Raw genomic sequence first — 11,838 nt, 5'->3', positions numbered from 1 at the left:
CACAAGATGATCTACTAAATAAAAGAATCATGTTAAGGAAATTGATCCTATTAGGAGTATATCAAATACATATAGTGTATTGAGTTTGTGTTAGAGGACTAGGCCCTGTTAAAAGCCTCAACCCTATTAGTAATTTCTTCAACCCTGTTAGGAGTTGGTAGATCAAATACAATATATGCAAGAAGAGCCCACTACCTAACATGAAATATTCAAATAAGTTTCTTCACAAGAATAGATATACATACAATATTGTCTCACTATTGTATCTCACACTTTCTCTATCATACATCAAATTTTTCATCTCATAAGGCTCACATACTACATAAGGTTTCTTCACAATAGTTTGCATCACATACACATTACACCCACATCACTCATTATCTATGCAAGATATGATCTTTACTTATACTTTGAAAATTAGCAAAACTCTACTTAGTTGGCCTTGATGCTTCTACACGCTTGACTAATTATAACTTAGGATGTTGGCTCATCATTATTAAATAATTTTTTTTATCAAAATAATTCCTTAAGCCATAAAATTCAATTAACCAACATGCTCTATTTTTCTTCTTTAATTACCTGAACTAGTAATTTAGTTGTACCTTGGGTCGTACAATGTGTATAGGTCCATGGGATGACATACATCATCATCACATTGTCAACTATCGATCTTCAATTACACATGAGCTAACTCGAAGTCTGTCATCCATACATACCATATCTAGCTTTGTACTTCTGCAAACTATCTAACACTTAGACAATTTTCTATCTCTGATTACATCATGAAATATCAAGATTATTTCTTGCCATAAATAACAACACTCATACATCTACCTAACCATATTTTCAACACGATCCACTTTTTAGATACCTACTTCTCCCTATGCTATAATAGCCCAAGTATAACCCAATATTTTACAATCATTGAAGAAGATTGATAAAGAGGAGGTACAACTTGTAGAAGGAAAAAAATCTACCCCTCCAGCTAAGAGAAAATTAGAGAGACTCACCAAGGTGAAACAAGAGGTTGAGTCACCTAGCAAGAAAAGGACCAAGCAACTGTTAAGTGGCCCTAGAAATAGAAGAAAGACATTATAGATGGTTAAATCAAATGAGTCTAATGAATATGAAGATGAAGAGGATAGACCTACGGAGCATGTAGTTTGAAAAGAAAGTGTTGAAAAAAAATTGATAGAAGTATGAATATGTGTTTCAATCATTGTTTTGTCACTGATGTCAAACATGCTACTTGTTGGTAAGATAATTGCTTAGATGAATTGAGTACTATTATTTGTTTGATTGATGAAGAGGATTTGATCAAATGAGGAAACAATAGAACCCAAAGGAAAGGTTGAGTTATGATATGGGAAAGGAGTAGAAGGATCAGCTAAGATAGTGATATAATAGTGCATTGATAATCTACTTAAGGTTACAAAGGATGGTTATATTGATTAAGTTCAAAAGAATGCATTAAAATAATTGCGTCTACCAAGCTTAACAATATACATAGTAGGTGCCAAAAAAAGTTAGTGTTAGCCAAGAAAAAAATTAGTTGGAGCTAAGAAAAGTCAATTTAAATGTAAACCAAGTAATACAATGTAAGCTGAGAAAAGTTTAGTTGATGTCGAGCACTAGTAAACTTTAGTTCATGCCGAGTGTTTTGATAATGGATGTCAAGAAATGCAGTATTTGTTGAGCATCAAAAGAAAGTTAATGTCGAGTATCATCATTATGAGAAAGATTATGTATTTGATAAATCTAAGCCAACAATTTTGATTTCTTGAATTGTGTGAACCATGTGGAAGATAAGCTTGATGAGCTAGTGGCACAAAATTCAAGATGAAACATTTTGAGGCAAATTCAAAGAGGATTGAAGGAAAACTTTATAGAAGAGAATTAAATTAAATGATGGGTAGATTCATTGAGTCCTACCTAATCCAACCTAACTCTAAAATGGACAAAGGAGGATGAATGACAAAAGATCTTAATTTTCTATTTATAGAAATGACTGGTCAGAAGAAAAGGTTGTCATGTGCGAGAACATAAGGAAGACAAGGAGTCTATGGTATTGTGTCATTTAATGACCTAAGAGAAGAGAATGCATTGGAAAGTAAGGAAAGAGCTTAAGGGTATGGATTCTTGAAGGGTGAACAAGTTGTCAGAGCTAAAGTGTGTAAAAGCCAACCAGAATGGAGGACTAAAATAGAGATCTATAATCTGCATGTGCGTTGTAAGTTGTTAACAAATCAAACCTTACTATTACTTTATAATCATTGTACCAATCTAGGGTGAATCCTTTGGATTAAGGTTGACCTAACATTAATTTGTATGTCTTTTAACTTGGTGACATTCCAAGTGAATGATCTAAAGTCCTCTAACAAAGCTCACTCCTAATAGGGTGATTGAAAATCCTTTAACCATCTTACATTTAATAGTGTGCATTGTAACCTTTAATAAGGTTGGCCTTTCACAAGGCATTGCTTCAGAAGAGTGAGAATGAGTAGCATGTTATTGGTGGTTTTTCTCAAATTGGGTTTCCACATTAAATCATGGTGTCAAATGTGTTATTTAATCTATTATGCTTCATGCTTACATTTCTGCAAAGTTGATTTGATAGTAACCTACAAGTTTAAGTGGTTGTGTGATCTAATGGATGCATGCATGATGAAAATGTTTTTTGGATATGGGTTCACTAAGTTGTGAAAGGTTTTAATTGTACATCTAGAACTTGGATAACTGATTCACCACCCCCCTTCTCATTTATTCTAAAGAATTCCAACAATTGGTATCAAATTCATCTTCTTAAGAGGAGTAGTTTGAAGGTACTAGAAGCAAAAATATCAAGATGTCAAAAAGAGAGGTACCTAAGCTTAATAGAGATAACTTTCTTGCATAGAAAAGTCTGATGAAGCTACTCTTAGGAGGTCTTGGAGACCATGTACAATCTAGCATTACCAATGAGCATGTTGATCCTATTGGAGCTCTAACTACTCAAGATCTAAAAAAGAAGAAATAACACAACTAAGCAATGTTGAAGATTGCCTTTTCCCTAATTTATGTCGAGTTTGATGATATCAAGGGTTTTACCAGTGTAAATAAAATGTGGGATGCTCTACACACCATGTATGGGGGTGATGCAATTGTTTTAAGAGCCAAATCTAAAATTCTTAGAGGTAAGTTTGATGATATGAGAATGCAAGAAGGTGAGAATATTGCTCACTATTGCTCAAGGATAAAAGATTTTGTTAATTCAATAAGAGGATCTATTGCTACGATAGATGATGAGACTATACTACTTTGAGATATCCAATTTTGATAATTTCAAACTTGACAATGTTGAATCTACTTTCAAAGCCAAGCTATCATTGAAGGAACCTAATGAGAAGAAGAAGAAAAGGGTAAAATATGTGTTCAATGACAATGAAATAGATGAGGAAGATGTAGAACAACTTGAAGCACTTCTAGCAAGGAGATTTCATAGAGGTAAAGAAAAATTCAAAGGTAAGTTACCTATCATATATTTCAATTGCAATGAGATTGGTCATATTGTTGCTAGATGTCCAGAGAAGAAGAATTATAGAGGTGGAGACAAATACAAAAGTAGAAGAGATGAAGATAGCAAATATTACAAAGACAAAGGCAAGATGTCTTGCTACATTGCTGAAGAAGAAACAAAAGATGGATCTGACGATCATGATGATGGAGTGGTGTATGTTGTAATAAAGGATGAATCTGATGAGGATGAGGCAACTAAAATGGTGTCTTCTATGAACAAGAATGATAGATGGATCATTGGTAGTGGGTGTTCACATCACAGGATTGGAGATAAAAGTAAGTTCATTACCTTGAATTATTATGATGGAAATAGTGTAAGATTTGATAATGATGCACCCTGTCTGATATAAAGAAAAGGTTCTATCAAACTCAGATAAAAGATTTTATGTAAAAATGCTTACTATATTGAAGGACTTAACTACAATTTGTTGAGTGTGTCACAACTGAATAAGTCATGTTGTAAGGTTGAATTTGAGAACAAGATTGCTAAGATATATGATACTGATGGAAAACTAATTGGAAAAGGTGATCAAACTAGAGGTAATCTATTCTACCTTAATACAAAGGATGCTACTTGTTTAGTTGTAGAATTTGATGATGTGTGTCTATGGCACAAGAGGTTATGCCATATTAATTTTACTAACATGAGAAGAGTCAAAGGTTTGCCTAAGTTGAAGAAACCTAACAATATAATTTGTAAACAATGTCAGTTAGGCAAAATGACAAAGTCAGGTTTTAAGAGTAAGACTCATATCTCTAAAGGAATATTAGAGATTGTTCATACTAACTTGTGTGAACCAATTGATGTCCAAATCTAAAAAGGAGATAAGTAAATTATGCTATTTGTTGATGGTTACTCTAGAATGATGATAGTTATGTTTTTTGAATAGATATCTAATGCTTCCCAAATGTTTAAGTGGTACTTAGCAAGACTTGAGAAGAAATGGGTAAAAATAAACTTAAAGAAAAATGTGTATTGTTGGAAGTGTTGGCCAGCTAGTTAAGTCAACCCAGTGTGCAAATTGAAGAACTTGAACCATAGCTTAGAAAGACTTATGATGAGATAAGTCTACTAGAAGACAGGAAAATAAGGATAACAAAGAGGTTCTCACTTTTGAGAGAACATCTAATTATGAAATTAAGCACAATTGAGTGATAGTTGGAGAAATGTTTGTCAGTCAAGACATCTTTCAATAGTATTGTGTACTCAAATATGAATGAAGTGGAGATGGAATCATATGGTTTGTGTACTCTTCTTAGTATCTTAGAAGGAGTCAAGGACTCATAAGAGAAGAATATGAAGAGTATTGCAGTCAGTTTTGATAATTACATTTCTCACTTGGGAGCTTAAGAAGAGGTAATGAAACACAATTTTGACATGTAAATAGATTTTGACACCGTTTTCATTGATGCCAAAGGGGGAGAAGAAAGAAAATTGTATAGAATAACAATATGTATAGAGAGATTTATATGCTAGGGGGGAGTAAGGTTACTTAGTAATATATCATATTAGGAGATACAAGGAAGATGGTTATGTATAGATTAACAGTATATATAGAGATAGTTATATACCAAGGGGGAGAAAGGTTACTTAGTATTATATTTTATTAGGAGATATAAGGAAGATGGTTACAAGTGTAATGATCCATAGAATTTTTAATTTTTTTTTGCAAAATCGTGAAACCCAATTCTGAAAAATTGTTTGTATAATATCTTGGGACTTAGCCAATTTTCCCATATGTTGCCATCAATGCCAAAAGGGATATTGTTGTAAATATGGATAGGTAGGATGAGTTAAGGTTTTCATTTATGGCAACATATATCTTAGGAAGAGATGACAGAATATACTACTGAAGATCCTACAATCAGAGATAGAAAATTGCATGTGTTAGATAATTTCTCTAGCAGTGTAGAGATAGTTTTTGGTATTGTGAAGACTACAAAGATATTTGGCATGCACGAAGTTAAGGGAAGGTATATCAAAGTGTTATGATGACATACCTAGGTGCACAAATTAGTACAAATAGTATGAACAAAGTTACAGTTCAAATACCAATAAAGGCGGTATGTACAATAGAATAGAGTACAAAAGGAACAGAGGAATAAAGTGTTAAGGAGATATTTTGGTCATGAAATAATTACTTATTTATGTATGGATGGCATCCTAAATGTTTACCCTAAGTTAGAATAACATGTGATTACATCAAGCTGACTACACAAGAGTTTTGTGAAAGTGAAGAGTATAAGTAAAGAATAATTTCATGTGAAGTATGTAGAAGTGTGTTAGATGTGATATATGTGAATCAAAAGTATATGATGAGTGTGTGAACAACCTATATGACATGTGAAATTGTATAAGAGATCCGTGATGTGAATTCTTATGTTAGATCAGACTATGCAAAGTACAACAATCAATAATAAAGAGGGTATTCTATCTATCTCATTTTGTATAAAGGCACTATATTGTATAAGTGCATGTTAGGGAAGTGGAATCTTCTTGTATACAATTGTGAATTGTAATACCAACTCCTACCAGGGTTGAAGCAACTCCTAATAGGTTTGAGACTTTTAACAGGGCCTAGTCCTCTAACAAGGATTGAGACACTATATGTAATTCATAGACTACTAATAGGGTCAATATCCTTAACAGGATGCTTTTGTCTAGTGGATCATTTTGTGGGTGCCATCCTGTCATATCCCTATTTTAAGATAGAATTTTAATAATTATTAGATAATACAATGTTATTAAATAAATAATAAAGTTATATTAAGACTAATACTAAAATAGAAACCAAGAAAATAATAATTATTTAATCTATATTATTATTAAAATAATATTTAGTATGATATTCTAAAAATTTAAAAAATAATAAACTTTCTAAATAGAATTTAATAATAAATAAAATAAACACAAATAAGTAAGTAAATAAATAATATAACCTAAAATAATATTAATTTAATTTAATAAAAATTCAAGAGATGTTTAACAAATAGACATGACTCCTTAAAATTTAGATATAAAAGGGAGGAGAGTTTATTTTAGAGAGTAGAGAAAAGAAAGAGAAGAAGAGAGGAGTTCAAAGAGGAAAAATCGAAGAGGAAAGTAATATGAAGAAAATAAGGAAGTGACTTTCTAAAGAGGTACCAATGGTAATGAAAGGATGCGAACCTTTGAAAGGGTCATAATTATAAATAGTTGTGACTCTTCACAAATATTTTGATTATAAAATATTTGGACTTTTCCAAAGTAATTTAGTTATGAAGTGTCGTGACTTTTTGAAAGTATAATAATTATGAAGTGTTGTGACTTTCCAAGGGATTTGTATTATGCAAGGTTGTGACTCTTGGAAAAAGAGAAACAAAATAGTATATTTTGTCCTTTCCTTATAATTAAAAAATAGAGAATTTTGGAAAGTAAATATAGAGTTGAGATCATCTAGAAGGAATAATTCATTGAAGACCTTACTAAGGATAGAGCCACATGGGCCAAGAAAAGAAAACATAGGCATTGAAAATGGTGGAGAAAGGAGCAAGTCAACACCGCCAACAGTAACCTCTAATTTGCCAAAGGACGAGACAATGTGGAGGGAGTTATTCTGCACATCTCCACATCAACCAAGAACCACATCATCCAACACCCACGAAAAAATGGTAATAAGGTAAGCATTTATTATTTTAAATATTGTTTAATATTAATTATGATAATAATGAGGTAACATAATTATATAGAAATACCAAGGTAATAAGAATGAACATTTTCTTTCATTTGACATAATTAAATAAAAGAAATAAACATCTAATTGATGTAATTGATTAAAAAATGATAATGACTTGAAACAATCCCAAGAATTACATTAATTAATAAGAACTAGGTGGATAAGAGGGTAGAGCTGAGTCCTAAGACAAGAGAAGGAAAATACCATCTCTTGAGCTTAGGTTTATCAAGCTATGGGACACCACCACAATGTTTGAGGATTGAGGTATTGTATAGCATCTAGGCATGGTGAGGGATGGAAATCACTCATTTGAAAGGTAGGGACCAAGGTCTTGTCAAGCCTTTAATGTGGCCTCCTTGTCTAATCCCTGGATGACCAAGCCTATACATATAATGTAATAGATTGGGTAAGAATATATACATATATAAAGAATAATTTTTGATTAAATAATACAATAATAATCTTTGAATTGATTACTTGAAAAAAAAGAGGACAATATTATAAGCCCTTGCAAGTAGGGGCATTACAGTGGTATCAGAGCATGATCTTGCCATCCTATAGGGTTAAAGAGGATCTAGAAAAATAATGTATATGAAAAACTAATGTAGAAAGTTAATGACTATTAGAAAGGATTCAAACATATCCATGATAGCAACCTAATAATTTGGACTAAAAGAAATATATATTTCAACTCAACAAAAGAAATTATCTAATTGCTTGAGGACAACCAATTTGAGGAAGGGCAGACTACCATATCCTCATTTCAAGATAGAATTTTAATAATTATTAGATAATACAATGTTATTAAATAAATATAAAGTTATATTAAGACTAATACTAAAATATAAAATAAGAAAATAATAATTATTTAATCTATATTTTTATTAAAATAATATTTAGTATGATATTTTAAATAATTAAAATAATAATAAAATTTCAATGAGTAAAGATATAAATTAAATGAAATACAAGAGATAATATTGTACAAAGTATGTTAACTTTCTAAATAGAATTTAATAATAAATAAAATAAACACAAATAAGTAAGAAAACAAATAATATAATATAGAATAATATTAATTAACTAAATCTAATAAAAATTCAATAGATGTTTAACAAATAGACATGACTCCAAGAGCGTTTATTTTAGAGAGTAGAAAAAAGAAAGAGAAGAAGAGAGGAGTTCAAAGAGGGAAAATGGAAGAGGAAAGTAATATGAAGAAAATAATGAAGTGACTTTCTAAAGAAGTATCAATGGTATTGAAAGGATGCAAACTTTTGAAAGGGTCATAATTATGAATAGTTGTGACTCTTCAAAAATATTTTGTTTATAAAGTATTTGGACTTTTCCAAAGGAATTTAGTTATGAAGTGTCATGACTTTTCAAAATGATTATAATTATGAAGTGTTGTGACTTTCCAAGGGATTTGCATTATGAGAGGTTGTGACTCTTAGAAAAAGAGAAACAAAATAGTATATTTTGTCCTTTCCTTATAATTAGAAAATGAATAATTTTGGAAAGTAAATATAGAGTTGAGATAATCTAGAAGCAATAATTCATTGAAGGTCTGACTAAGGATAGAGCCACATTGACCAAGAAAAGAAAATATGGGCATTGAAAAAGGTGGAGAAAGGAGAAAGTCAACACCGCCAGTAGTAACCTCTACTTAGCCAAAGCATAGGACAACATGGAGGGAGTTGATCTGCACGTCTCCACATCAACTAAGAACCACATCATCTAACACTCACAAAAAAATGGTAATAAGGTAAACATTTATTATTGTAAATGTTCTTTAATATTAATTATTATTATAATGAGGTAACAGAATTATATAGAAATACCAAGGTAATAAGAATAAACATTTTCTTTCATTTGACATAATTAAACAAAAGAAATAAATGTCTAATTGATGTAATTGGTTAAGAAATGATAATGACTTGAAACAATTGCAAGAATTACATTAATCAGTAAGAACTAGGTGGATAAGAGGGTAGAGTTGAGTCCTAAAGCAAGAGAAGGAAAATACCATCTCTTGGGCTTAGATTTATCGAGCTATGGGATCCCACCACAATGTTTCAGGACTGAGGTATGATATAGCATCTAGGCATGGTGAGGGATGGAAATTACTCATTTGAAATGTGGGGAACAAGGTCTTGTCAAGTCTTTAATGTGGTCACTTCCAAGTAGCTTGAACTCAGTAAATATTGTGTGACTTGGTGAACACTGCTAAACTCGGCATATGTGGAATCATTCAATTGACACTCCATGGCTCGATCAACACTAGATTCATATCACTAACGCTTTTGGATTAGTAGACACTAGAGAAAATAGTTAACACTATGAAACTCAGTTAACACTATGGAACTCAATTAACGCTAAAAATTCCATCACTTGTACTAATCAACTCGGTAAACACTGCTTCGCTTGGCATAAATTATACACAGGTTCTGAAGCTCAATAGCAATTGTATATTGACTATGTGTGAGTCACTAATAGAAAAATTGACCTTAATGTCAACAATCTCCCCCTTTGGCATTAGTGAAAAAACACTTATCATCCAAAAATTGAAGATGCAAAATTACAAAAAAAAATTCTTTTATCTCCATTCTATGTCTACAACTTGGTAACATAATCTATTTTTCAAATTTTTCAAAATTGATTCTGTAAAGGTGTTTTCTACTTATCTATTCAATACAATATTGTTCTCCCATACATATACCTAGAGTACTTCTCCCTCATACATATATACTTTATATATCTTTACATATACTTATCCCACTTTATACATATATACATTCATCTATAGTTCTCCCCCTTTTGACATAAATGCCAAAGGTGTATTTATATGTTAATACCAAAATGTGACAAGAATTCAAAGTATACCTTTAATATTAATGCCATTGTCTTGTCTCAATTTTCTTGTAACACATTTCTTGCATGTAATGCCATCTAAACTTCTTTTGACAACTCCATCATGTGATCAACTATGGAGAGGTTATTGTCATGGATGAGTGTCTTAACATGTGTAATGTGTGTCTATAGTACATCCATGTTTGGAAGAATCATGTCTTGGATTTTTGAAAGTGTGGCCCTGGTCCTAGCTTCTTCCTTTAGTAATGTTGCTTGCAAATTTGTCAAAAATATGATCTTTGAATAATGAGCAAAACTATAGCTTGGGTCAAGTGACAATTGGTGTGCACTTTCCTTCATGTCTTCAACTATCTTTGATAGTTTAGCTTTAATTTCTTATGTGAAGATAGATGTATCACACAACTTAACAAATAATGAAGTGACATTATTTATAGATGTCTCTAATGAAACAATAATAGAAGACAATTCTACTTGGTTTATTGCAATTTTCTAAGCCACTTGTTCTAATACCTTGTTCTCAAATTTTACTTTTGCTCCTTGTAGAAACTTATCATGTCCATTCAAGTCTTCACTAAATTTATGGACAATTTATGGCAACAAATCCAAATAGGTTGTGTACTATCAACCTCAATACTTAGTGCATTTACAAATATGTTCTTTACATCTTCAAGCACTTGGTTTTTCTTTTTCTTCTCTTCTCTAAGCTTTTGTTGCTTAGCTCTCTTTTACAATAATTCATCCACAATGTTCATTTGATCAAAGATTGAGAGTAGAGATATCCCAATTTGGAATAACTATATCCTCATCTAGATCAATATCTTCTTCTTTACCCTTATCCTTATCCTTATTTGAAATTTCAATATCGGTTGAGATTTATTCTCAACTGTCATTGTACTAGCTATATGTAGAATAGAAACTATAGTAGAAATAGAGGGGCTAGAAAAAAAATGTAGATATGGCACTGATAGTATAAAGACCTTGTTGTTGCATAATAAAAATTGATGATGGAGCTACTTGCTGCTCTGTAAATGAAGTGTTGGCCACTTCAATTGATAGAATACCTAGGTGAATAGGTCCAGAGCTTGGTTAGGTGCTTGGTGTTGCAGTGGTAGTCGCAACCAACTTAGTATAAGCTTTCTTAGAGCTAGATTACACTGAAGCTTTTCTTGGAGAATGAGAAAATGAAGCCATTACTACTATTGTAGTATTTTATGCATCAATTTCCTCAATGCTTTGAATCTCTAGAAGACTTCCTTTAGTAGCTTCCTGTTCTTCCTCCTCATCTTCTAGATTTACATCATTTATTTCATCCTCTTCCTTATCACCATCATCATCTTTATCATTAACATGAAAAATAAAATCACTAGGTTGATGTAGCTTCTAAATATTCTTCCATTTTGATGTAGCAACCTTCACAACATATTTAGTGTTCTTGAGAAGTATCATGCAAGTGTTCATCTTTAAAGTGAACTTTGGTTCATTCTTCTTCAAACATTATTTCACCTCTTTTTCACTGAGACTTGGCATCATTTGCATTAGAGTCTATTCAAAGATGTCTTTTATAGTCTTCTTTGCATGCTCCCATCTAGACTTGATTTCTTGCATAAGCTCATTAGGAATTTTTTGAGTAAGCTCATCAGGAGAATACTTCCATTTTCCCAATTTGGTCATTATGGTGTCTTCAATTTGTCTTTTC

Source organism: Cupressus sempervirens, chromosome 5, assembly GCF_028749045.1.
Source record: "Cupressus sempervirens isolate cs-2001-9-10 chromosome 5, ASM2874904v1, whole genome shotgun sequence".
NCBI lineage: Eukaryota > Viridiplantae > Streptophyta > Pinopsida > Cupressales > Cupressaceae > Cupressus > Cupressus sempervirens.
The sequence above is the reverse complement of the archived record's forward strand: the minus strand, read 5'-3'. Positions refer to the sequence as shown.